Genomic DNA, 6,061 nt, shown 5'->3' with positions numbered 1-6,061 from the left:
GTTACTAATAACTTCATCAGCGGATTCACAGTCGCCTGTCTCAATGCCATTCCCATTCTCTTCCTGCAAAGTTTCAGGAGACTTACGCCGCTGCATAATACTGTCTAAAATATTTTATTTTTTTTTTTCAGGAAAGCTAATGTGCACAAGTCGCTCAGGCTTTTCAGCCCGGGGAGCAGCCGCAACAGCAGTAAAGTCCACCCTAAGGAAGACACACAGAGCACCCCCCGCTAAGGCAAAGGCCACGGACAGACAGAGCAACTGAAACGGTGACCGGCACCATCTGCTCACCACCCCTCACAAGAGGGGCACGAGTGTCTTGTGATTCTATAGTAAAAAAAAGGCACGCTCTCTCACCCACCTAACCATAAATTCTGCCAGCTTAGCTCAAACCACTTTGATCAGAGATTTATGCTCCTAATGCCAAGTTGAGCTGGCCTGGAGATGTTATTTTTTACAGGAGCGCTCCTGCATCTCCTTCTTCTGGCAAAGGCAAGTAGGACAGTAACTCCCAGGGACGAGAGCCTGAACACAAAACTATTCCACAAAGTGGACAAGTTTGTCTCCGTGGCCTAGATGCTCACACCCCGGCTGAACGTCTTTTCATTTGTTTCTCATTAACCAACAGAACAGAAAGAAGTCAGATGTCAGCGTACGCAAGATCCGCTCCCTTAACGTAGAACAAATGACGCTCCCGGTAATTCAAGATACGCCAGTCGTCCCCGCGCTACACCCCACCGCACGTACCGCCAGCCTTTAGCCACGGGAGAAAGAGCATCCACGCGCCAAACCCTCGTAAAAAGATCCATTTCTTCATTACATTTTTAGTGCCCAGTACGAGAACCAACAAAAAAGCCATTTCACTTGGAAGGAAAGAAATCAGTGTTTATATTAAAGATAAAGGTTGATCGCCTTTGATTAATTTAGACTTTTTTGCTGCAAGAGTGGTTTCCATGGAAATGCAAGCAGACTAAAACCCTGCAACCAGAAGTGAGTCAGTTTTGCCTGTTTATGTCTCCCCGGTTCCCATGGAAACAGACATTAAAAAAAAAATCATAATAAAGAGGATAAGGGTCCTGAAATACCTTCAGAAAATCTCTTCACAGAGTTTTATTTCTTTGGCTGTCTTTCCAGAATTAGAGTTGAAAATAACACAAAGCAACAAGAGTAGTGACTTAATTTCTTAACGGAGACATCAACAGAACATACCTGGAGATGTTTCAAAATCCACATTCCAACTCACAAACTCAAAATGTATAGCTACTAATTGTATAAACTTAAGTTTTGGCAAAAGTACCAAAAGTAGAGTATAATTTTTCTTAAAATTAATTCACTGCTAATGTAGATAGAAATACAAAAGAGAACAGGAAAATAGCATCATGCTGTCCTTGTCCAAATTATATTTCAATATCTGGGGGCTGGGGCAGGGGCAAATGGCGTAGGGAAATGAATCCAGTATTTCCATAGCCAATACGTTTTAAATGGAACTTTCTTCCTTATGACACATTCATTTTTCAGTTGCAAAAATCAGCTATGCACATATCAATTTGAGTAACAAACATCAGTATTAAATATTAACATGACTGTATTCTGTCCTTCAGTTATGGGTACAAACACATTCCTCCAAGCTGACAAAGCACATCTAAGAGACCGTGTCAGCAAGACCGTATCTCCCACTCTACTTTTCAAAGATAACGGGGCACCTTCCTTTGTGCTGCCTTCTTCACACTCGTACACATAACATTGTCCTTCCTCTGCAAAGCCAAACGCCTCAAGGAAAATGGAAGGGACAGGGCAGGGACTTGTCTGGAAAGAAGCTGCTCAGACCCTCAGAACCTGCTCCTATCGCTCCTGCTACTGTGCAAGAATTCCCTGACAACTCAGTGTCCAGAAGCAATGACCAGAGTTATTGATTACCTGCTGCTGCAAGGTCCTTTGAGAACAGGACAGCTAAACCCGATACCAAACTTCTTATTTCCTCGTTTGTGTCTCGCATCGCATTATCAGTTCTACGTGCTCAGCACACCCTCGTGCAACTCAACGCTCTTAATCGGAGGGCTGCGGCATCTGTCATTATTGCCCGTCTGCGAAGAACGTGCAAGGACGTGTACGTCTCTTGCAGCTCTTGTCGGAGGCTGAAGCTGCATTACAGAAATGAGGAAAGAGAAAAGAAAAAGGAAAACTTCTGCCCTGAACACTGCTCATACACTCCCGATGATCACCAGAACTCAAAAGCCCTCCTGCCTCCATGCAGTGCTACAAACCACTCTTCTTTGCACTTTGCTACTGCTCTGAAAACTAACAATATATCGCCCCCGACACAAAATAAGGCTCAGGGGGCAGTAGCCAGCCATGCTGCTCACTAAGAGGATGAGAGAGGAGTAGCAGTCACCGGAGGCTTCTCTTGAATACAAGAAGCAGCTGAACTTAATTCAACCTTAATTAGTTCACATTAGCTGAATTCAATCTATTCTTGTCACAGGAAAGATAAGCCTTAGAGAATTAATTATTTCCCCTTCTCCTTTGTATTTAGGCAAGGTGTAGAGTCACACAGTAAGGTGAACAGTCTCACAACTCACCAGGGCATCACTCCAGGGGGACAGATTTACGGTTAAATGTACATGATAAGACAAACATTGATGTGTATCTTTCAGTCTATTCACAAGTTCTGCCTCCTCTCTTAGAGATGCCAGAAGTACAAATAAACAACTTTAACTATTTATTTACTGTAACAGCTAAATATACAAACATCGATGTCTCAGCATGACTGGATTCCTTACAGAGTTACCATTCAAATTCATCCATAACAACACACAGAGGCATTTTCTAAAACATCAGGTGAACAAAGCACACAACGAGCAAGTAAGCAGATCGAGTATTTTTCACCATACTCTACTGCAAATTTCTGTCTGATATTAAAAACAGGTGTCAAGTTTACGAAAACCAGTCTCTGAAGAGACTGCAAAGGGTGCTGGATGCCAGGATCAGCTGTTTCATGCCTCTTCTAGCACAAAGAGCGGAAAAGATAGAAGGTGAACGTGGCTGCTGAAGCCAAGGAGTCACTATTACACGGAATAAACACACTAGGCACAAGAAAAGATTAAATAATTTGAAAGATAAGTTACATATAAACCAAACAGTGTTGTTAGATTACTGAGCACCCTGGTATTAACACATCGAACTTAGCTTTGTCTTTGGCAACATCAGCCTTATCATATCAACATTAAGTAAACCTACAAGGTCACATTCTGAATTGTAATTGAGGAAACAGCTACCAAGCACCACCTGTCTCATGCCCTGAACTAAGCAAGACTTTGCTCCAGAAAACGGAAAGTGTAACTGCACCATTATACGCCTCATATTACACACGCTTAAGGAAGGCTAATCATGGTTAAATGAGTAACTTCAATCCTGTCATTCGTTAACTTCCAATCCCTTATTTATAACTGCTTGACATTAACTCTTCACATCAAGTTTCTTAATACAGGCTTTTAAATTTGTATTTTAAATCTGCTTAAGTTTCTCATATGTAGAATTACAGGATAATAAAAGCACTGTTTGATACATACGAAACTCTAAAGATTAACCAAAAACTGGTACCACCTTAACTGTTTTCAAAAGTAATCACATAAACCTCTGCCCCCTTACACTAGACTGCTGTTTACACTAATATTTCAAGCAGCTTCATCTGAAATTTAAGACACAATCCATAAAAGTGTCTACAAGAAAAGAAACAATGGTACACCCTACATCAATTGTGACGACTTGTAAAGATCAAGAAGGTAAATCTCTAAACTAGCATCGTTTTGCACATGCTGAAAAAGCTGAATGCAAGCGCTGCAACTCCCAAGAATAAACAAAGAACACATTTTACACACAAGAGTAGAAAAAAGGAGGCACACACCTAACAAAAAGTCAGTGACATCACCTCACGGCACTCCTGTCTGAGCATCCTGGGTACTCGAAAGCAGCCAGTACGCTCAGCCGAAATTATTCTAACTAGGCTGCAGCTTAACGTCATCAGGTAAAAGTGTTCTATTTATAGAAATCCACAATGTTTGCATATAGATTTGCAACACATCACACAGTTGCCACAAAACTCCCCAGGCACTGACTTGGCTTAAAATTACAGAAGGTACACAAAACCAAAGGTACAAAATCCACGGAGGTGAAACACAAAGAAACTCGGAACCCAGCCCGGCACTGTGGTACCCGGCACATCATCACAAAGCTTCTCCTCCACATCTAACACGGTTCACATAAAAGTTGTGGTCTGAAAAGGGGGGTTTTTTGCAGGTCTTGGGAATTTTCAACAAAATTTCTGGTGGTGGGGCAGAAGTAAAGGATGGCAAGTGGTCTCATTTCGTAACAGATCATCATGTGGTAGCAGATAACATCAAAACTCTTCTTTTAACCACATCCTGCACGTATTTTCACACAGGAAGGATTTTCTATGCCTCATCTACAAAACTGCCACTTTTAAGAAGGCCACAGTCAAGACTTCTAGCTCCCTCTCCAAAGCACAAATCTGAAGGAACAATCCTTGCTCAGAAAGATATTACGCAGCTCCTTTTACGAATTCGGTCTTACGATACCTATTCTAGTACAAGACGCCTGAGCGGTCCTCCTGTCAAAATCACCGCCTCAGTGCAAATGCCGTATCTAAGCCACCCTCTGTCATCACACAAACCTTCTCAGAGCGCGTAATGACAGATACGGTGCCTGCAGGCATCGAAAAATATTCAGTTTAATAAGCGTTGCAGTAGAAACCTACAGCAGCATGGAAAGAAATGCAACAAACGAAGATGGAATTTGACCAACACTTTTTTACCGGACAGAAAAACAACCCTTCTGGATCAGTGTTTCTCAGCCACTTATCCAGGGAGCTGCGAGACATCTGAAACGGCCCGTGGAACAGCTGCAAAGAAGGCTGGACTGTGTTTTGGGTGGGAGGAGGAAAGGAGGGAATTGTTTTCCTGGTTTTATATTTTCAATCAACAATTCTCACATGCAAGCAAGAAAGCAATCAACACAAGCAAAAAAGTAACTGAGCAATCAAGCCTCAGCCTAATTTGTATCTCACTGCAACTAAAACCTCCTACGGCATTACCGCACAGTACAACCCACAGATTGTATTCAACGAGGTCAGATGTCTCTTCGGACTTAAAAATGTTGAGAAAAACCCTTTTAGATGAGAGACAGTTGGCAGAACATAACACGGAAGACAAATGGAAGATGAGGATTTCTGAAGGGCAAAGTAGGATGGTGAGATAACTGGCATGTATGAATATAGAAAGAAATCAAAATCCACCAGTGAAAATAGTCTTAGATATTTCAAAATGCACAGAAGAGATTCAAGGAACAAAAGTCTCATCGCAATAACTCTTTGACAATTAGGAAACATAAACTAACACAGAGTATTCTAAGAACTGAAGTCACTAATTCTAGATTTATAAAGCATGAACCTGCTTTCGTACCCAGTAAAGCCATAAAGAGCATTAGGTAATCACAAATTCAACCCCTTAAGCATACTAAAAGCTCCAGCATTTGATTGGGCTTAATCACATCCCTCTAAGACTACTAAATCAGAACCACCTCAGCACTGTTCACAACTCTTTGACAGACGTTTTAGGAAGCCCAGAAAGTTACACGGTGCTCGTACTTACTTGAATCCTCCCATCTGAGAAGGTGCAACTTCCAGGCAGAGTAGTACAGAAATCCCAGTACCAGAAAGAGGCAGAGGGCTAGCAGCAGGTTACGCATGAACACCAACAGTCCCATCTTCACATGGAATCTGCTCTTCTACACGACCTGAAGAACAAAAATAGGTCGAGGTTGCGGCCACCTTCTCCAGCAGCTGCCCCTCCGAAACCCGCAACCCTGACCCAGACCGCGCTCTCCGCAAGGTTGGAGCGCAACGGGTACCCAGCGAAACAACTGACACCCCAAACACCTGCTTTTGCTTATCTGTCCGTTTGTCACAAGGGTAAACGCCGTTCCGGAGAGGCAGGAGGGCACGGCCAGCGCAGCAGCCCGGCTCCCGGCCGGCACTCACGCCCCA

General features: G+C 42.8%; 1 pseudogene; it reads right to left on the bottom strand.

Moving 5' to 3' along the window:
• Positions 1-5,649: 5,649 nt before the first annotated feature.
• Positions 5,650-5,781, bottom strand: LOC104274278 (annotated as a pseudogene).
• Between the last annotated feature and the right edge of the window lie 280 nt (positions 5,782-6,061).

This window comes from Apaloderma vittatum, unplaced genomic scaffold (genome assembly GCF_000703405.1).
Source record: "Apaloderma vittatum isolate BGI_N311 unplaced genomic scaffold, ASM70340v1 scaffold1625, whole genome shotgun sequence".
NCBI lineage: Eukaryota > Metazoa > Chordata > Aves > Trogoniformes > Trogonidae > Apaloderma > Apaloderma vittatum.
This window is presented reverse-complemented; position numbering and strand designations above follow the sequence as displayed.